Source organism: Nomascus leucogenys, chromosome 8 (genome assembly GCF_006542625.1).
Source record: "Nomascus leucogenys isolate Asia chromosome 8, Asia_NLE_v1, whole genome shotgun sequence".
In the NCBI taxonomy this organism is placed as follows: domain Eukaryota; kingdom Metazoa; phylum Chordata; class Mammalia; order Primates; family Hylobatidae; genus Nomascus; species Nomascus leucogenys.
In genome coordinates this window covers 64652691-64674209 of record NC_044388.1, presented here as the reverse complement: position 1 = coordinate 64674209, position 21519 = coordinate 64652691, and the positions used below count along the sequence as shown (strand labels likewise).

Genomic DNA, 21519 nt, shown 5'->3' with positions numbered 1-21519 from the left:
TAGGATGACACAGAGTTCAGAAGTGATTTTATTCCTATTATTGTGTTTGTCTTTATAGATAAAAGTTATGAGAAACTTCAGTCACAAAGAGAAATGTCACTCAAGGACCAGGCATGATGGCTCATGAGTAATCCCAGAACTTTGGAAGACCAAGTGCTGGAAGATTGCTGAAGCCCAGGAGTTTGAGACTAGCTTGGGCAACATAACAAGAACCCATATATCCAAAAAGTTTTTAAATTAGCCAGGTGTGGTTGTGTGCAACTGTAGCCCCAGCTACCCAGGAGTCTGAGGCTGAAGGATCTATCCCTTGAATCCAAAAGTCCAAGGCTGCAGTGAACTATGATTGCGCCACTATGTTCCAGCCTGGTCAACAAAGTGAGACCATGTCTCTAAACAAACAAACAAACAAACCCCAGAGAAATGTTCCTCAATTCTTTGAACTCTTTCTGAATTATATGTTAAAAGTCTAATGGTGATCTGTCTATAACAAGCATTAACTTACAATGATCTACCAGCTAACACCTTGATCATGTCCTTCCTTTTCATTGAAAGCAAAAATTTAGAATTCCAAGTTGCTAAATGATTTGTACCCAACGGTAAGAAGCATCTCTTTTCCTGATACCCACATGAATATTTCAAAGAGCATCCAGAGATTCTATATGCCAGGGCAATGCAACACCATGAAGATAGGTTGGGCACGAGGCATACCTTTCTTTTGGGAAGCCGGGAACCTTATCTGTGCACTGATAAGAGGGCATGGGTGAAAAAAAAATTGACTTTCCATCACTGGTATTCTCAGGCCAGTTTCAGAAAAGAGAGTGGATGCAAACTGAACATATTGATGGAAATGGACTCCCTTTTATTATTTATTTATGTATTTATTTATTGAGATGGAGTCTTGCTGTCATCCAGGCTGGAATGCAGTGGCGCAATCTCGACTCACTGCCAACCTCTGCCGCTGGGTTCAAGCATTTCTCATGCCTCAGCCTCCAGAGTATCTGGAATTACAGGCACGCAAAATCATGCCTGGCTAATCTTTTTTTGTATTTTTAGTAGAGACAGGGGTTTCTCCATGTTATCCAGGCTGGTCTCAAACTCCTGACCTCAGGTGATCTGCCTGCCTTGGCCTCCCAAAGTGCTGGGATTACAGGCGTGAGCCACTGCGCCCAGCCATGGATTCCCTTTTAAAACAATCTATGCCCGCGTATTCCTTGGAATGCCTTTGCATAGCCCAGGGGTGCATACACCCCATTGTGAAGCCTGCAGTATTAAAATTTGCTACCTGAGCCCGTGAGAGGACAGATTTCAGAAATTTGTCTCTCATAGTTCTGGAGAGTAGGAAGTCTGAGATCAAGGGTCCAGCTGATTTGATTTCTGGAGAGGGCTCTCTTCCTGGATTCCAGACAGATGCCTTCTTGCTGTGTCCTCACAGAGTAGAGAGAGAGGGAGAAGAAGAGAGAGAGAAACAGAGAGAGAGATAGATAGAGAGAGGGAGATAGAGGAGACAGAGAGAGAGAGAGCTCATGCTAGCTCTCTGGTGTCTCTTAAAAGGGCTAGGCTGGGCATGGTGGCTCACACCTGTAATCCCAGCACTTTGAGAGGCCAAGGAGGGCTGATCACTTGAGGTTAGGAGTTCGAGACCAGCCTGGCCAACATGGTGAAACCCCATCTCTACTAAAAATACACAAATTAGCTGGGTGTGGTGGCACATGTCTGTAATCCTAGCTACTCGCAAGGCTGAGGCAGGAGAATCACTTGAACCTGTGAGGTGGAGGTTGCAGTGAGCTGAGATGACGCCACTGCACTCCAGCCTGGGTGACAGAGCAAGACTCCGTCTCAAAAACAAAACAAAAAACAAACAAACAAAAAACAAGAAAAACGAACAAACAAGAAGATTAAACAAGATAATGGATGTATATCGGGGTCCCCAATCCCCAGGCTGTGAACTGGTACCTGTCCATGGCCTGTTAGGAACTGGGCCACATAGCAGGAAGTAAGTGGATGAAGCAGCATTACCACCTGAACTCAGCCTTCTGTCAGGTCAGTGGCAGCATTAGATTCTCATAAGGAGCCCATACCCTATTGTGAACTTGGTTTTGTGCTCCTTATGAGAAGCTAATGCCTGATGATCTGTTACTGTCTCCCATCACCCCTAAATGGGACCCTCTAATTGCAGGAAAACAAGCTCAGGGATCCCACTGATTCTACATTATGATCAGTTGTCTAGTTATTTATTATATATTACAATATAATAATAACAGAAATAAAGTGCACAATAAATATAATGCTCTTGAGTCATCCCCAAACCATCCCCCATTCCTGTTCATGGAAAAGTTGTCTTCCGTGAAACTGGTCCCCGGTGCCAAAAAGGCTGGGGGCCACTAATGTCATAGTCTTCATGACTATGCCCAGCACACAGCATTTAATAAATAGAAGCTGTAATATAATAATATACCCTTGTTATTATTTTATATGAAAATAAACTCAGAAGTACGAATGAGTATTGTGAAAACGCGCATATGTGTTAAAGATACAACACGGACTTCATTCAGATTCCACGGTCCCCATCTTGGGCTTCTTCCACCGAGACCCCTGGAAGAAGCAGCATTTGTCATCCTTGGGGAAGCTCTAGTATAAGCCTTTTCCTTATGTTAAAATGCCAAAGCCTCTGTGAAAAGTAAGGATATTTATTTAGTGTGTCTCTGATCTTTACCTGAGCTGAAATTTTGTCGGACATAGAAGAGAGAAAGCAAGCATGCAGGTTCTGTGAGCTGGGGCAGGGATTGGGGAACCCACGGGTAGAGAAGGAAATTTGCAGCATGAAATAGAGAAACTCCAAGATTTACACCCCACTTCTCCCATTTCTCAGTTTGATCAAGGGTCTTGTCTCTACCTCTGTGTTCTCTCACCTCTTTTGTTGCATTAGTTAAATGCTGTGTCCTTTAAATCCACGGCATTTCTTCCTGCCTTGTTGCCCTGGAAACGGCTCCTGTTACCCAGTCAGAGAGTTTTATTGATTTCTCTGCCTTCTTTCAACCCCTCCTTAAAAACAAGCACAATGTCATCAAATGAAATTCTTGTGTTTTAAGAAGTCTTCCCTGAAAAACTTGAACACTTACAAATAAGCATAATTACTCGCTTTCCTTTTAGTAATACAACAACTCTTTTTTTGTTGCACATTGCTTCCTCTATCTATAATCAAATTTAAGACTGCTTTTACTTTTTTTTGTAGCATCTAGTACTATATTTGATTGAATGTATTTGTTTAATACATTTACGTTAATGTTAAAACACATTCTGGCATCTGTCCTGCCTCTGGTGGATAGTTTCATATAGAGATTTTTTTTTTTTTTTTTGAGACAAGGTCTTGCTCTGTTGTCCAGGCTGGAGCACAGTAGTGTAATCACAGATCACTGCAGCCTTGGACTCCTGGGCTCAAGGGATCCTCCCAAGTTAGCCCCTTGAGTACCTGGAACTACAGGTGCATGCCACCATGCCCAGCTAATTTTTTAATTTTTGAGGGGTTGGAGGGAAAGGATCTCACTCCATTGCCCAGGCTGGAGTGCAGTGCACAATTACAGCTCACTGCAACCTCAAACTTCCAGACTTAAATGGTCCTCCTGCCTCAGCCTCCCTAGTAGCTGGGACTATAGGCATATGCCCCCTGCCTGGCAACTTTTTGTACTTTTTGTAGAGACAAGGTTTTGCCATGTAGCAGCCCAGGCTGGTCTTGAACTCCTGGGCTCAAGCAATCCTCCCACTTCAGCACCTCCCAAAGTGCTGGGATTACAGGCATGAGCCAGCACAGGTGGCCTGAGAGATGTAATGCAAAACCCTGACTACACACAGCGCTGCCATATCAAAGAAGGAATTCCATGTTTTAGGTGGCGAGTTACTCATTTAATGTTTCACATAATCGAATTCTGGTACAGTGAAGCCTAACATTAGACCCAACATACAATAACCTGTGCTTTGAAATGTCTTAGAATAACTATATTTCACATTTGGAAGAATTCTCAGAGATCCCTGAAGCCTTCAGTTCTTAGGGATAATTAATTTAATCAAGAGAGGAAACAATTTCAACAACCAAAAGCTACTTCCTATCTTAAAAAGGAAAGAGCAATTTATGCTAACACCTGATTGATTGATAAAAATGGATGTGCACATATCCCTGTTCCTAATATTAGTACTACTAAGTCTACCTGCACACTAAAGTTCTGGGATCTGTGGGTACCAGTGGCAGTGCCCTGCCCTCCCTGTCGTGGAGATGCTCCCAACTTGTTCTCTTTAGTGCTTCTGTAATCAGTGGAAAGGGGGTAAAATAAATGCTTCTTCATGTCCCCACCCTCCAGGAGGCGTGTACGTCCTCCCCTCTATTCAGGAGAAATACTTGTCCCCAGGGCTGGGCTGGAGCGGTGAGCTGGTGTGTGGACACACATGGAACCTTGTCCTTTTGAGGCTCTTCTTTCCCACTTCTCTCTGAGACCTCCTACCTCTACCTATCCCGGCCCTTTTTCTTATTTGAGTAATTCAACTCTCTATCTCCTCTTTCTCCTTTCCTCAGCCCTGGTATTTCCTAGATTCATGGACAGCAAAAGCATGTTCCATGGGCTGATTCTCGTCTTTCTCACCCTTATTTCGACTAGTTCTTTGACTATTTTTTTTTTTTTTTTTTTTAGACAGAGTCTTGCTCTGTTGCCCAGGCTGGAGTGCATCCAGTGGCACGATCTCAGCTCACTGCAACCTCCGCCTCCTGGGTTCAAGAGATTCTCATGCCTCAGCCTCCCAACAGGGGTGCGTCACCACGTCCAGCTATATTTTTTTTGTATTTTTAGTAGAGATGGGGTTTGACATATTGGCCAGGCTAATCTTGGACTCCCGGCCCAAGCAACCCACCAGCCTCAGCCTCTCAAAGTGCTGGGATTGAGCCACTGCGCCCGTCCTGAATCTTGCTTTTTATTTAGGAGTGGGCTAAGGGAGGGTACCCTGGGGTTAATTAAGGAAATACACACAAATCCCCAAAAGATATTATTTCAGAATATAACTCTCCTAAAAGAGTTTTTATAAGTTAGATCATTTTATTTATTATTTATTTATTTATTTGAGATGAAGTCTCCCTCTGTTGCCAGGCTGGAATGCAGTGGTGCAATCTTGGCTCACTGCAGCCTCTGCCTCCTGGGTTCAAGCGATTCTCCTGCCTCAGCCTCGCGAGTAGCTGGGACTGAAGGTGCACGCCACCACACCTGGCTAATTTTTGTATTTTTAGTAGAGATGGAGTTTCACCAAGTTGACCAGGCTGGTCTCAAAGTCCTGACCTCAGGTGATCTGTCTGCATCGGCCTCCCAAAGTGCTGGGATTATAGGCGTGAGCCACCGTGCCTGGCCAAATTAGATCATTTTAGAGCTGAAAAAGCTTAGAAATTATTGGTCCAATTCTTTCATTTGTTAATGGGAAAACTGAGGTCAGAGATGTTAAAGGACTTGCCTGAAGTCACCTAGTTAGTGGCAGAGGCCGTGTTATGGAGACCATATCTCCAAGCTTTCAGGCCAGTATGATTTCCTGAGCATTGCACTGTCTCTTATGTCAGGACTCAATTATTACATTAAAAGTTCCCAATCAACTGTAATTTATACAAGCTTTTAGAATACTTATAAAAACTGTATAGTCTTAATACATATGTCAAAAGAACTTGAATAGTCTAAATTAAACCCCACATTTTTCAAGGAATTCAGAAGGGAATATTTCTTGCTCATTCCAGACAGTTGGTTACTTGTCACCAAATTGAAGAAGTGGCTTAGCAGAGATGGTTGCTCTAGGTTACCATGTAATAAAGCAATAAATCATTAACCAATCAAATTATGTCACTTCTGGATGAAAAATTGCTACCAGAACTCAATTTTGGGGGGGCAGACTGGCGAGAAATGTGAAGGATTCTTATCCATAGCACTCAATGAAAGTGGATCTGTACTCATTATTTCTTCCTGGCCTTAGATGTCAGCAGCCTATTTTAATTGACTCAAACCTTCACGTGTCTCATCCTGTCTGGACCTCAGGGTTTCCGGAAGAAACAGAAAATAGGATTCAAATAGCCAGGCTTCCTGTAGGCCAGTCATTATCTTTGGAATTTGGTCCTCTGCTCTGGAATAAGGATGCTGTGGTGTAGTGTGCTGTGTTTACCACTAGAGGGCACCCTTTTCCCTTGCTTTGGAATCAAGTTTTTCAGACACGAGTTTGCAGTCTTCTGTAACTGTCCCTGTGTCCACACGTGAGTAAATTTTTGGTGGCTCAAGTGAAATGCTCTTCCCGTACAACAATGGCATTCTGCAAAACTTAACAGATGTGATTGCTGATGGGGATAGTCACAATTCATTCTAGTCAATTAAGAGGAAATTGATGAAGGTGTTACTGGCCAGGGGTGAGCAGAAAGAAGTCTAAATGTTTGGATTGGAAAAGGACTAAGAAGAGCTAGTACCCTATGTTTGGTTGTCTGCCTTAGAAGGAAAGTATTCAGAATAATATGATTTAACAAGACAAATAGGGCAGACATATAGGATAAGCCTCATCCTACACAGGTGTGTAGCTAGCAGCCACCTGGTACATTCAAATTCTACTGAGGAAGAAAGGTAGACAAATGCTGGGTTTAAAATATCTACCTGGCCAAATGCAGTAACTCAGACCTGTAATTCCAACACTTTGGGAGGCCAAGGTGGGCGGATCACTTGAGCCCAGGAGTTCAAGACCAGCCTCGACAACATGGCAGGACTTCATCTCTACAAAAAGTACTGTAGTGGCACACACCTGTAGTCTCCATTCTTTGGGAGGCCGAAGCAGGAGGATTGCTGGAGCGTGGGAGGTGGAGGCTGCAGTGAGATGTGTCACATCACTGCACTCCTGAGGCACTGGGCGGGGCTCAGCAGCTTGTTACAATGTTTATTTTAATTAGATTCTAGCAATTGCAGCCTGTGCAGTGTAGATGTCCTAGGGCTGCCATTGTCTGCCATTCAGGGAACTTGGAATTCGAGCTCTTTGCAGAGATCCTGTGGGCATAAGGGAGAGGAGAAGAGGGGATGGAGTTATGTTTGAAAGTATGAGGAGCCAGTGGAAAAGCTAGGTTCCTGACTATGCCTGATTGGCCAATGACATGGCCACAGTTTGGTAACTGGCTGTGCAGATCAGGATTCTGGGTAGCAACAGTCCTGTACATCTGGCAACACTATGGCGTGTCTCTGTGGCAGCTTATTTTGAGCGTCACGGTTATTACCCAGAGTCAGGAGTAATGTCTTTCATTCTGAGACATCTAAACCCCCAACTACAGGCATGTTTTCTTCCAGGGCAGAGGGCAAATGCAATTACATCTGTGACCAATTTGCACAGCTGGGAGCTCAGCCTCCTGACAGAAACATTTATTTGAGATTCAAGTCTCTAGGGAGCTGGGTCACCAGACAGGAAGTAAGGTCCAGCAAGCATGTGTTGTCTGCTATGTGAATGCTTGTTAGGCTGGGCCAGGAGAACAAAACACAACAACACAAAATGTCAACTTAAGCTTTTAGAAGCAAAAATCAGCCTTTTCTGTCTACAAACCAGGTTTCTCAGGGCATAGAAGAAAATAAGAATATCCAAATAAGACAGTTGCCATTGACCCCAGTACAAACATAGCATGCACATGGGACATGGAACTCGTGGAAGGGGCAGCTGCCTGGAAGTCAAAGTCCTGGTTTCCAGTTTTTTACCACTGTGGTTTTACCACTGTGAGCTGTGGTATCCTGGGTAAGTCACTTTGCTCAGGCTTTTTTGTTTGTTTGTTTTTTAGAATTTTTGTGTCGTTCTTGCTCAGAGGCCATGGTAGTCTCCTCTGTATCACTCCAATTTTAGTATATGTATGTGCTGCTGAAGCAAGCGCTTTTTGCTTGCTTGCTTGCTTGCTTTTTTTTTTTTATTTGAGACAGGGTCTCACTCTGTCACCCAGGCTGGAGCGCAGTGATGCAATCACGGCTCACTGCAGCTTTGACCTCCCGGGCTCATGCAATCCTTCCATCAGCCTCCCCAGTAGCTGGAACTACAGGCCTTTTCCGGAGCTGGAAGATAAAGAAAACCAACACAAAAGCATTGAATAGACAAATCCAGAGCCCGGCCTAATGACTCTATTTAGTGTTTACCCATAGGACAATGTCTCTGGATTTTATTTATTTATTTTGTCTCCCAATGGCTTTATTGAGACATAATTCACATATCATAAAATTCACCAATTTAGAATGTACAAGTCAGTGGCTTTTAGTATATTCATAGAGTTGTGCAGCCATCATCACACCAATTTTAAAACATTGTTATAACCCAAAAAAGAAACCTGCCACACTCTTTATTTATTAGCCATCACTCCTCAGGGCCTTCCCTGATTCCTTCCAGCCTTAGGCAACCAATGATCTACTCTCTGTTTCTACAGATTTGCCTATTCTGGACATTTCTTATAAATGGAATAATACAATATGTTGTCTTTAGTGATTGGCTTGCTTCACTTAGTGACTGATTTCCTTCACTTAGCATAATCTTTTCAAAGTTCATCCATACCGTAGCATGTATCAGTACTTCATTTCTTTTTACTTCCAAAAAGTATACAATTATAAGGAAATACCATACTGTGTTTATTCATTTGTCCATTGATGGACATTTGGGCCGTTTCTACCTTTTAGCTCTTACGAACAATATTCTGTGAACACTGGTGGACAAGTTTATGTGTGAACATACGTTTTCATTCCTTTTGGGTATATACCTAAGAATAGAGTTGCTGGCTCATACAGTAGCTTTGTGTTTAACCTTTCGTGTAACTGCCAGACTGCTTTCCAAGGCAGCTGCACCACTTTATTTTATTTAAAAAAAAATTTTTATTTTAGATTCAGGGAGTACATGTACAGGTTTGTTACATGTATATATTGCATGATGCTGATTTGGGTTTCTACTGAACCCATCGCCTAAATACTGAACATAGTACCTAACAGGTAGTTTTTCAACCCTTGCCTCCCATCCTCATTCACCACTTTGAAGTTCCCAGTGCCTATTGTTCCCATCTTTATGTCCATGTGTACCCAATGTTTAGCTCTGACTTATAAGTGAGAACATGTAGTATTTTGTTTTCTGTTTCTGTGTTTAATTCACTTAGAATAATAGCCTCCAGCTGCATCCATATTGCTGCAAAGGACATGATCTCATTCTTTTTTATGGCTATATAGTATTCCATGGAGGTGCACAATCAATTATGCATTCCAATGAGCAGTGTATGAGAGTTCTAATTTGGCCACTTCCTTGTCAATACTTGTTATTTTCTGTTTTATAAAAATTTTAGCCATCCTAATGGGTGTGAGATGACATTTAATTACGGTTTTGATTTGCATTCCCTGATGACTAATGATGTTGAGCATCTTTTCATGCACTTATTGGCCATGCATTTATCTTCCTTAGAGAAATATCTATTTAGATTTTTGCCCATTTTTTAGTTATTTGGTGTTTTGGTGTTCAGCTGTGATACGTGTAATATTATTTGCACATTTTTTCTCTTATTCATTGTAGGCTTGTCTCTTCATTTTCTTGATGGTGTCTTTGGAAGGACAAAAGTTTTTCAGCTGAATTGTGTGCAATTAATCTATTTTTTTCTTTAATTGCTAATGCTTTTGGTGTCATATCCAAGAAACCATTGTCAAATCCAAGGTCATGAAAATTTACACCCCTGTTTTCTTCTAAGAGTTTTATTGGATTAACTCTTAAGTTTTGGTCTTTTCTCTATTCTGAATTTGTACACAGTGTGAGACGGGTCCAACTTCATTTTTTTTTTTACATGTGTATATCTAGTTGTCCCAGGATCATTTGTTGAAAAGACTATTCTTTCCCCACTGAATGGTCTTGACTCCCTTGTTGAAAGTCAATTAACTGTAAATGTGCAAGTTTGTTTCTGGACTCTCAATTCTACTACACTGATCTATACGTCTACCCTATGCCAGGACCACACTATTTTGATTACTATGGCTTTGTACACATGTTGAAGTTGGGAAGTGTGACTCCTCCAATTTTGTTCTTTGTTGAAGATTATTTTGTTTTTTCTGGGTTTCTTCAATTTTGATATAAATTTTACAATTAACTTGTCAATTTCTGCAAAGAAATCAGCTGGGATTTTGATAAGAATTGCATTGAATCTATTGAATAACTTGAGGGTATATTGCCATTTTAACAACAATAAGTCTTTTTTTTTTTTTTTTTTTTTGATTCAGAGTCTTGCTCTGTCATCCAGGCTGGAGTGCAGTGGCACAATCTTGGCTCACAGCAACCTCAGCCTCCTGGGTTCAAGCGATTCTCCTGCCTCAGCCTCTTGAGTAGCTGGGATTACAGGCACCCGCCACCACACCCAGCTAATTTTTTGTATTTTTAGTAGAGATGGGGTTTTACCATGTTGGCCAGCGTGGTCTCGAACTCCTGACCTCAGGTGATCCACCCGCCTCGGCCTCCCAGAGTCTTGGGATTACAGGCATGAGCACTGAGCCTGTGTATCGATCTCTTATCCTAAAACCTTGCTTAAAAATTTATTCATTTGAGCAGTTTTTTTAATGAATTCCTTAAGTTTTATTTTTTCTTGTTAATTTTTTCTTTTTAAAATGAGATGAGGTCTTGTTATGTTGCCCAGGCTGGTCTTGAACTCCTGAGCTCAAGCGATCCATCCGCCTTGGTGCTGGGATTATAGGAGTGACCCACCTCACCCGGCCCCCTTAGGGTTTTTTAATATCCAAGATTACGTCATCTGAAAGTAGAGATAGTTTAACTTCTTCCTTTCCAATATAGATTCCTTTTTATTTCATTCTTGCCTAATTGCCCTGGGGAAGGCCTAGATTTGTATCTCAGCTGTCTATGGAACTGAATATCTGTTATCAGCCCTCACTGAAGTTTGAATTAGGTGCTTCAGCTCCTTTAACCAGGCAGTTAATGTTTAACATTCAGCCCCCAGTGTACATCGAGGGAAACATACTACCCAGTGTGTATTTCCATAGAGCAATACAGCTCTTAGGCACTGGGGATGAATCAGGAGTGTGCTTGGGTAGGTCACAGCACTGTTTCCAGATAGAGCGTTAGGATGGCAGGAAAGGATGAGAAGCAGCAGAGGTTTAGACAAGGAATCTTTTCTGCCAGAGTTAATGCCTTTCAGGGCCTCTGCCACAGATAAGGATGAAAGAGTTCAAAAAGGAAGATGGAGAATCACGTACAGACAGAACTGCAGCTGTGACCTGGACAAACCACCCAGCTCCCTCCACCCTCCACACTGCCCACTGCAGAGTGAGATGGAAAAGAAGAGAAAGTCGGGGCCGGGTGCCGTGGCTCATGCCTATAATCCCAGCACTTTGGGAGGCCGAGGCAGGTGGATCACGAGGTCAGGAGTTCGAGACCAGCCTGACTAATATGGTGAAACCACGTCTCTAATACAAATACAAAAAGTTAGCTGGGCGTGGTGGTGCGTGCCTGTAATCCCAGCTACTTGGGAGGCTGAGGCAGGATAATTGCCTGAAGCCGGAGGTGGGGGTTGCAGTGAGGCGAGATGGCACCACTGCACTCCAGCCTGGGCTACAGAGCAAGACTCTGTCTCACAAAAAAAAAAAAAAAAAAAGAGAGAAGAGAAAGTCGGCCAGTTTTTCAGTCTACCAATGAAGTAAGCTGTTTTATTTTCACACTTGGAGTGAGCAAATTCTGTAAGCACCCTAATTAATGAGGAAAGCTCCAAGTCAGGCGTCTTTTCTTGGTGCGTTCAAGCACTCTGTGCCTGTAGCCCTTCTCTGACCAGCCTGGATAGGCAAGACATCCAACGTGATTTCTGAGTTTGTACATATTTGTGGTGGCTATTTGCTGTGAGGTGGAAACAGATCCTGCTCCCGCTTAGGGAGCAACGTCAAGACGCCCATGACTTCAGAAACAAGATGAAATAAATATCTTGGTTCATGGGCAAACTGCGCAGAGCAGGCTTTGTGTGGGAGCCCTCAAAGGTGGAAGAGCTATTCAAAGGTTGCCAGAGCCTGAGAATAAACTGGCCCTGATGAGACTTATGGACACGATCCAGTTCCGAGCAAAATCTGTGCCCAACCTCCCTGAAGTGCACCATTGAGAAAACGGCTTGAAAATAGATTGAATGACATGAGGAGCAACATCGGCAGAATGGCTTTAATGAACCAAAAAATGTGGTTTCAAATGCCCCTGTCTCCGAGTGCCACTGCCTGCCTTTGCCAGCAGATATAAAATCTGTTCACTGAAGCAAACTTAGAGACATGAAGCGCAGCTTATGCAAATTCCAGGTCAGCATGTCGCATTCGCATTCAAGTCCAGAAAATTCACTCCACGTGAGGAAAGATATGTCCGAGCTGAAGGAGAATTGTTTGTGGTCTTGAATGCAGGGCAGGATTGGGGGCGTTGCCGGCAAAAGGAAAACTCTTGCATCTCCAGCGGGGAGAGTTTATGGCTGGGCCTGCTGTTGACTCCCAGGGAGGGGGTTGTTGTTTACTGTACAGTCTGGTCCTAATTATTCAGGGGCCGATTATCCAATTCATGGATTCACTGGCCTAGTGCCTCTCCTCTTTTTAAAGATTTCCAGACTTTTGGTGATGTTACTGCTCAGCTGATGCCAAATGGTTGAAAGAATGAAAAGAGGATAAAAATAATCTTGCCCCATGTTAGCAATTCCTGTAAACTAGCTGATCAGGGAAAAGGAGCAAACTGCTTGGTTAAAATAGAATCTAGGAATTGTTGGGGCTAAGGGGTTTCTTTCTTGGTACTCTATACACGGTGTCCTGGGCCCCTATTGCCACAGGGACTCCCATGGCAGATTTGCTGGTGACGGCTCCATAAGGCAATGCTCACTAAGTGCAGACAGTGCAGCAGAGCAGCCAGCTGGGCTCACAGTGAGGCTGCTGACTGCACAGACTCAAGCACAGGAGCGGACTCCGAAGAAACCTCTGGGCTCTGAGTAGGCTTGGCCTATAGCTGCTTGTGTGTTGTGCAAAAGGATACAAGCTCCATCCAGCTCCTAGACCACCAAAACTCATCACACACTTTTCAGTGATGATTTGAGGGGGTCGGTAATAAATGCCCAGAGGAAAGAAGCCAAAATACAGAGCTGTGAGAACATTTGGTGAAGCCAGACCTCAAGGATCCATGAAAATGGGAAATGAACATATTACAGCACGAAAAGGTGTATTAAGCTTTGGGGAGGAAAGTGAGGTGACCTCTTAGAAAGTTAGTGGCAGGAGGATCTTGTGACTTAAAAAAATGTTCCTTTAATGAACATTCCTCCAAATGAATTCGTTCGTATTAATGTATTGAAGGCTTAGGACTGATTAATATCATTACTTTGAAGTATAATCTCTTCATTAACTTCTCTCACTTTCCATTATTAGTGAACATTTAATTTTTAACTCTAGAATGCACGTAATAAAATGATTGTGCATTAATACTTTAAATTTGAAATTAGCATTTTTAACTAGCTTGAACTGAGCGTTCCAAAAATAAGCCTTCCCTACCCCATTGTACTTGTTCTTTCCTCTAAAACCACCACTTAATTCAAAATCAAGGAGTTTCTTATTGCAATTGAAACAACAGGAATTATATTTCAGTCTTAAGTCTTCAACCTTGCTCTTGGTATTTTTTCCTTGCTATTAAATTTACAAAAGTTCAAGGCTTTTTGTTTAAATATCCAGTTGAGTTTGACAGAAACACTCGCCAAAGACAAGGCATGATCTAAATTAGGACTGGTCCTAAAAGCGTTCTCCACCCCAAACTTTTAGGATGCTGCAGAAAAACAAATGAACAAACACACACCTAGTTTGACCACAGTAATAGTTTTTAAATTTATTTGGTACCAAATGACTTGTAGAATCTAACAAAATGTATGAAACTTCTTCCCAGAAAAATGTATACAAACACACCAGCACAGATTCCCTAAAGCCATCCTACCCTGATTATTGTCCCTTAAAGCAAAAACTGATCTGGCCTGGTGCAGTGGCTCATGCTTATAATCCCGGCACTTTGGCAGGCTGAGGAAGGTGGATCGCTTGAGCTCAGTTCAAGACCAGCTTGGGCAACATGGAAAAACCCCGTCTTTATAAAACATGCAAAAATTAGACTGGTGTGGCGGCATGCGCTTGCAGTCCCAGCTACTTGGGAGGCTGAGGTGGGAGAACGGCTTGACCCCAGAAGGCAGAGGTTGTAGTGAGCTGAGATGGCACTGAGAGGTGACAGCAAGCTGGCAGCCCTCACTCGCTCTTGGCGCCTCCTCGGCCTCGGCGCCCACTCTGGCGGCGCTTGAGGAGCCCTTCAGCCCGCCGCTGCGCTGTAGGAACCCCTTCCTGGGATGGCCGAGGCCGGAGGCGGCTCTCTCAGCCTGTGGGTTGGTATGGGGAGAAAGGCAAGAGCGGGAACCGGGGCTGCGCATGGCGCTTGCGGGCCAGTTAGAGTTCCGGGTGGGCGTGGGCTTGGCGGGCTCGCACTGGGAGCGGCCGGCCCGCCCCGCCAGCCCCGAGCAGTGAGGGGCTTAGCACCCGAGCCAGCAGCTGCGGAGCGCGCCGGGTTCCCTAGCAGTGCTGGCCCACCGGCTCTGCACTCGATTTCTCGCCGGGCCTTAGCTGCCTCCCTGTGAGGCAAGGTTCCGGACCTGCACCCCACCATGCCTGTCTCTGACCCCCGCCTTGGGCTCCTGCGCGGCCTGAGCCTCCCCGACGAGCGCCGCCACCTGCTCCATGACGCCCGGTACCATCCACCGCCCGAGAGCTGAGATGTGCGGGCCCACGGTGCGGGACTGGCAGGCAGCTCCACCGGGAATCCCGGTGGGAAATCCACTGGGTGAAGCCAACTGGGCTCTTGAGTCTGGTGGAGACTTGGAGAACCTTTATGTCTACTTAAGGGATCATAAATACACCAATCAGCACTCTGTATCTAGCTCAAGGTTTGTAAACACACCAATCAACACCCTGTGTCTAGCTCAGGGTTTATGGATGCACTAATTGGCACTCTGTATCTAATTAAACTGGCAGAGACTTGGAGAATCTTTATGTCTAGCTAAGAGATTGTGAATACACCAATCAGTACCCTGTATCTAGCTAATCTAGTGGGGATGTGGAGAACTTTTGTGTCTAGATCAGGGATTGTAAACTCACCAATCAGCACCCTGTTAAAACGGACCAATCAGCTCTCTGAAAAACAGACCAATCGGCTCTCTGTAAAGTGGACCAATCAGCAGGATGTGGGTGAGGCCAGATGAGAATAAAAGCAGACTGCCAGAACCAGCAGTGGTAATCTGCTTGGGTTTCTTCCCAAGTACTGGGAGCTGTGCTTATTCACTCTTTGCAATAAATCTTGCTGTTGATCACTTTTTTTAGTCAGGAGTAGGTTTATGAGCAGCACCAGTTACTGCAAAGGTCTGCAGCTTGTTTGTTGAAACTAGTAATACCACAAACCCATGGAGAGAAACTAATTTCAACTGTGGCACCTTAGGTGCCTTAACACTGTTAAAGGTCCGCAGGTTTGCCCTTGAGCCAGTGATACCTAGAACCTCCTCACTTCTGAAGTTTGCACACATCTGAACATCAGGAGGAACAAACTCCAGACACACCACAGTGCGGTGGCTCACGCTTGTAATCCCAACACTTTGGGAGGCCGAGTCAGGTGTATTACGAGGTCAAGAGATAAAGACCACGGTGAAACCCTGTGTCTACTAAAAACACACACAAAAAAATTAGCTGGATGTGGTGGCAGGTGCCTGTAGTCCCAGCTACTCGGAGAGGCTGAAGCAGGAGAATGGCGTGAACCCGGGAGGCGGAGCTTGCAGTGAGCGGAGATTGTGTCACTGCACTCCAGCCTGGGTGACAGAGCAAGACTCCGTCTCAAAAAAAAAAAAAAAAAAAATTGTAGCACTCATGCTGGTGGTCCGTGGCTTCGTTCTAGGAGTCAGACCAAAAGCCCACCAAGTCTGGACACATCAGAACTCAATTATCAATTGCTGGGAGGGGTGTGTCTGATTTCTCTTTGGCTAGGGGTGGTCTAAATGCTTCTGTGGAGCGGCCTTAGCTTGGTTCACCCCACTTTTTTCTACTGTCACAGGGCAGCATTGAGTGTAACGCAAAGTGTAACAATCGCTGTGCTCTCCCTCTTCCCAGATTCTCTCCATGAGCTACACTACTACTAGGGTATGAGGGAGTGGTATCAGCAATTCAAGACTTCTCTTCAGTAGATCTTTCATAAGTTAAAAGCACGTATTGGGGGTGGGGGTGCTTTTCTGATTTTTGGTTCTTATGAAGGTTTTTTTTGTGTAGTTATTAAGTTTGATGTTCTTGTGCGGAGACAATTGGTGAAATTTTTTTTGAGATGGAGTTTCCGTTGCCCAGGCTGGAGGGCAATGGCGCAGTCTCGGCTCACCGCAACCTCCACCTCCAGGGTTCAAGCTATTCTCCTGCCTCAGCCTACCAAGTAGCTGGGATTACAGGCATGCACCACCACGCCTGGCTAATTTTGTACTTTTAGTAGAGATGGGGTTTCTCCGTGTTGGTCGGTCTGGTCTCAAACTCCCAACCTCAGGTGATCTGCCTGCCTCGGCTTCCCAAAGTGTTGGGATTACCGGTGTGAGCCAGTGCGCCTGGCCCAGAACCTTGTATTTAGCCGTTTTTGTGCCGAATTCAGCATTTTCTAATCTAATCTCAGAACCTATTATATGAAGGAAATCTATTAATGGGAACCAGTCTATTATTTGGAACTAATGTTCCAAAGAATGTATTTTAAGAAACATTGCATTATATCATACAGCCACAAATAAACTTGCATTTCTGGATGTGTGAACCATATTAAAACATTTTTTATATGGAATATTACAAATATATGTGAAAGTGGAGAGAATAATATAATGAACTCCACGTACTTATCCAGCTCAATAACGGTTGTTAGTTATTTTTTTCTTTATATCCCCATGCATTTCCCCAATCACTCCCAATTATTTTTATTTATTTATTTATTTTTTTAGAGGCAGGGTTTCACTAAGTTGCCTAGGCTGTACTTAAACTCCTGGGCTCAAGCAATCTCCCCTGCTTCAGCCTCCTGAGTAGTTGACACTTCAAGCTTGGGCCACTGTACCTGGCTTCTCCCAATTATTTTGAAGCACCTCCTAGACATCATATAATTTATTTGAAATATTTTAGTATGTATTTCTGAAGACTCTATTTTAAATACAATTACATCATCATCTTATCTCCCAAACTGTAATTCTAATTCTTTAATATCAATGTTCCTATTTTCCTGATTATCTACAAATGTTCTGGTCCTAATTTGCTTTGTTGTTTTCTGTTTTAAAGTGCATTTGAAATAGGATCCACAAAGCTCTATATATTACTGTTGGCTAATAACAAGTTCTTAAGCTTCTCTCTCTTTTTAAAATATTTAAATAGGGTCATGCTATGTTCCCCAGGCTGGTCTTGAACTCCTGGGCTCAAGAGATCCTCCCACCTCAGCCTCCCAAAGTGTTAGGATTACAGGTGTGAGCCATCATGCCCAATCCTCAAGTCGCTTTTAATGTAAATATTCTCCCTCCTTACATTTGTCTTTCATTCTTGTTATTGTTGTTGTATAGAAGAAATAGACCCTTTGTCCGGAGTTTCTCATAGTGTGGATTTTTCTGATTTCATCCCCACAGTGTTGCTTAACATGCTCCTCTGTCCTCTGTATTTTCTGTTAGCTACAGGTGCTTGAACAGATTTTTTTTTTTTTGCAAGACTATTATATAGGTAGTGTGGAATACTTCCATCAAGAGTCATAAAATGTCACTTTCTAAATGTTACCAGCCATTGTTGATCATTGCGGAGAAACATTAATTCCTTAATGATTCAAATAGTGATATTTTAACTATTTCTTCTTCATTTGTTGGGTAGATTACTTATGTAAAAAGAAGCTTGCCCTTCTTAAATATTTGGTTACACTGAGATACAGTTCATATAAAAAATGAAAGAAAAAAATGCTTGATTCTTTCTCCCTATTCATCAGTTATAAAATAGTGCACTGGTTCCCTAGAGCCTCTGAAGAATACCAAATGTGTTTCTGTTTCAGTGTTACTATAAACCAATGGATTTAAATACAGTCCATGTGCTTCAACAAATATTTTCTATTTGTTTACATCCATTTTAATTCTTCTCTTTATTTATGCTCAAATTTGTTCCTCTTTGCTCAATAAGAGCTCTTCAGCCTTAAAAAACAATCCCAGTCATTTTCCTGCCATGTGGTATGAGAAGATGTTCTATGCTCATCTTGTACATTTCCAGCTCCAGGTATCAAATCAGCCATTTCTCCAAAGAGCCCTGGTTTCTTTTAGTGGGAAATGGTATTTAGAAACCACAATCTAAATATGACAATTCTGAGTTTAATATAGACAAAATCTCCTCAGGCTTCAATTATTTCATATGACAAAAAGCAAAAACCAAAACACTTTATTTGAACTTGGTCAATTTATTTTCTTACTTTCAATTTTCTCATCTGTAAAATGCAGATGATAATAATCCTTGCTTATAGGTTTTGGTGCAGATTAAACAAGTCAATACATGTAAAGCATTTAGAATAGCACCTGTGCAAGGGAGCACTTAATAAATGTTAATGATGATGGTGATTGAACACAGCATTAGCTTTATAATCAGATCTCGATATATGGTGATTTATTTTAAGATCAAAATATTCTTCTTTGACAACTAACAACTCTCCTTGATTATCCATCCAGACATCCCAAATTCACTTGACCTGCTTTCAGCATTCATATTATTGCAGTGGGGTTCAATGGAAGAATTCAAGGAGAAAGAGCAACCAACTTCAAAGTTATTTTTTGCTTCTTGGAAGACCATCTGCTGTCATGACCCATTTCACGACATGCAAATTCATCAGCTGAGCTCAATTTCCCTTGAATCAGTGGCCCAGTAAATATAATTACTCTGCTAATTTTAAATTCCAAATGGTCTGCTCAGGTTAAAGAATGCCCATTCAGCAGTTAAAATTCTATAACGAATTGAGAAAACAGAGGGTCTACATGCCAGGATTTTGACAAAGAAGCAGGGAACAATTTTGTTCCTTGTCACCTCCTAGGCCACTGGAACACAACAAATAGGAACATTTCCAAATATTTTCCTCTGAATATTTTTTGTGTGTATGTGTTGGAAATAGGAACTTGACACTTCAGAGAATGGGTAAGGAAATGTGTCTTCACAAATCTGGACTTTCCAAGACTAGGCTGATCTCTTTAAGAGGAATGGGGTGGTTGGTTCTAGAATAAACTATTCAAAGCCCACATTAAAAATAAATTAATTTGTGACAATGAGATGTTTTCAAAATAATGAATTTGTTCCCTAGAGCCTCTAAGGAACATCAATGTGTTATTGGACTGGATAATGTACCAAAAACTGCTTTAAAGGATATTATTAGGACAATTGGTAAATTTGGCATAAGGGTATATAGATGAAGGTATTATGTCAATATTAAGTTATCTGAATTTTATTACTGTCTTGTTCTTAGAAAATATACACTGAAAAAATATACACTGAGGAGTAAAGAGTCATGATGTCTGCAAAGTACTTTAAAATGACCCAGAAAAAATTAATGTGTGTCTGTGCAGACAGAGAGAGTAAGGAGAGAGTGCATGCACGCCCAAGAGCTCAAGTGTGTCAAAATGTTAAAAATGGATATGGTGAATTTGGGTAAAAGGAATAGGGGAGTTCTCTATAGAATTCCTGACAGTCTGTTATAAATTTATTATTTCTAAATAAAATGTTTGTTTTTGCTTGTTTTTTTTTTTTTGAGACAGAGTCACGATCTGTCACCCAGGCTGGAGTGCAGTGGCACGATCTCGGCTCACTGCAAGCTCTGCCTCCCGGGTTCACGCCATATTCCTGCCTCAGCCTCCCGAGTAGCTGGGACTACAGGTGCCCACCACCACGCCCGGCTAATTTTTTTGTATTTTTAGTAGAGACAGGGTTTACCGTGTTAGCCAGGATGGTCTCGATCTCCTGACCTTGTGATTCGCCCGCCTCAGCCTCCCAAAGTGCTGGCATTACAGGCGTTAGCCACCGCGCCCAGCCAGAAAGAATTTTCAAACCTAGTGTTATCCCAGCAGCTGAGTGCACTGGCTCATGCTTGTAATCCCAGCTACTCAGGAGGCTGGGGAGGGAGGATCACTTGAGCCCAAGCGTTCAAGATCAACCTGGGCAATACAGAGGGATCTTCTCTCTTCAAAAAATAAATAAAATGAAATATATTATTACCCCATTAAAACACACTTTCTCCAGCTGAGTGTGGTAGCTTAGCCGTATAATCCTGGCACTTTGGGAAGCCAAGGTGGGCAGATTGCCTGAGCTCAGCAGTTAAAGACCAGCCTGGGCAACGTGGTGAGCTCTCCCATCTCTATTAAAAATAGAAAAAATTAGCCAGGCATGGTGGTGCACACCTGTGGTCCTAGCTACTTGCGAGGCTGAGACAGGAGAATTGCTTGAACTCAGGAGGCGGAGGTTGCAGTGAGCTGAGATTGCACCACTGCACTCCAGCCTGGATGACAGAGTGAGACACTGTCTCCAAAAAAAACAAAACAAAACAAAACACACTTTCTCCAAGATTGTTCCTGTGTGTGTCCCTGATGAGACTGCCTTGCCTGCTTACAGGTCAGGCATGTGTAGGACAGGATTCCTCCACTGAGTTAGAGATGGTCTTGGATAAGAGGTAGCAAAACCAGGCTATGCCCAATAATCAATTTAGAAACCTTAAAATGCAGATTCCTAGTGTCCTGCCTTTAAGCTTTTGTAAAGAAGGCCCAGGGAGGGCCCCAGGAATCTGTATTTGGAAATCACTAACCAAGTGATTCTCATGTAGCCTGTGTACAGACCAACACTTGAGGAATACTGAGAAGTGACAGCATGCTGGCAGTCCTCACAGCCCTCGCTTGCTCTCGGCACCTCCTCTGCCTGGGCTCTCACTTTGGCGGCACTTGAGGATCCCTTCAGCCCACCGCTGCACTGTGGGAGCCCATTTCTGGGCTGGCCAAGGCGGGAGCCTGCTCCCTCAACTTGCAGGGAGGTACGGAGGGAGCGATGCGAGCGGGAACCGGGGCTTGCACGGCGCTTGCTGGCCAGCTGGAGTTCCGAGTGGGTGTGGGCTTGGCAGGCCCCTCTCTCAGAGCAGCCGGCCGACCCTGCCAGCCCCGGGCAATGAGGGGCTTAGAACCCAGGCCAGCGGCTGCAGAGGGTGTACTGGGTCCCCCAGCAGTACCAACTCACCAGCACTGCGCTCGATTTCTCACCGGACCTTAGCTGCCTTCCCGCGGGGCAGGGCTAGAGACCTGGAGCCCGCCATGCCTGAGCCTCCCATCCCCTCCATGGGCTCCTGTGTGGCCTGAGCCTCCTTGACGAGCGCCACCCCCTGCTGCACAGCACCCAGTCCTATCAACCACCCAAGGGCTGAGGAGTGCGAGCACACGGCACGAGATTGGCAAGCAGC

At 43.6% G+C, this 21519-nt stretch overlaps 1 non-coding gene across 1 annotated transcript; it reads right to left on the bottom strand.

The window, feature by feature from the left end:
- Positions 1 to 7789: 7789 nt before the first annotated feature.
- On the bottom strand, positions 7790 to 7898 carry LOC115836471. Its single transcript, XR_004031551.1, has one exon. It is a non-coding gene; the product is annotated as a U6 spliceosomal RNA (small nuclear RNA).
- Positions 7899 to 21519: the final 13621 nt, after the last annotated feature.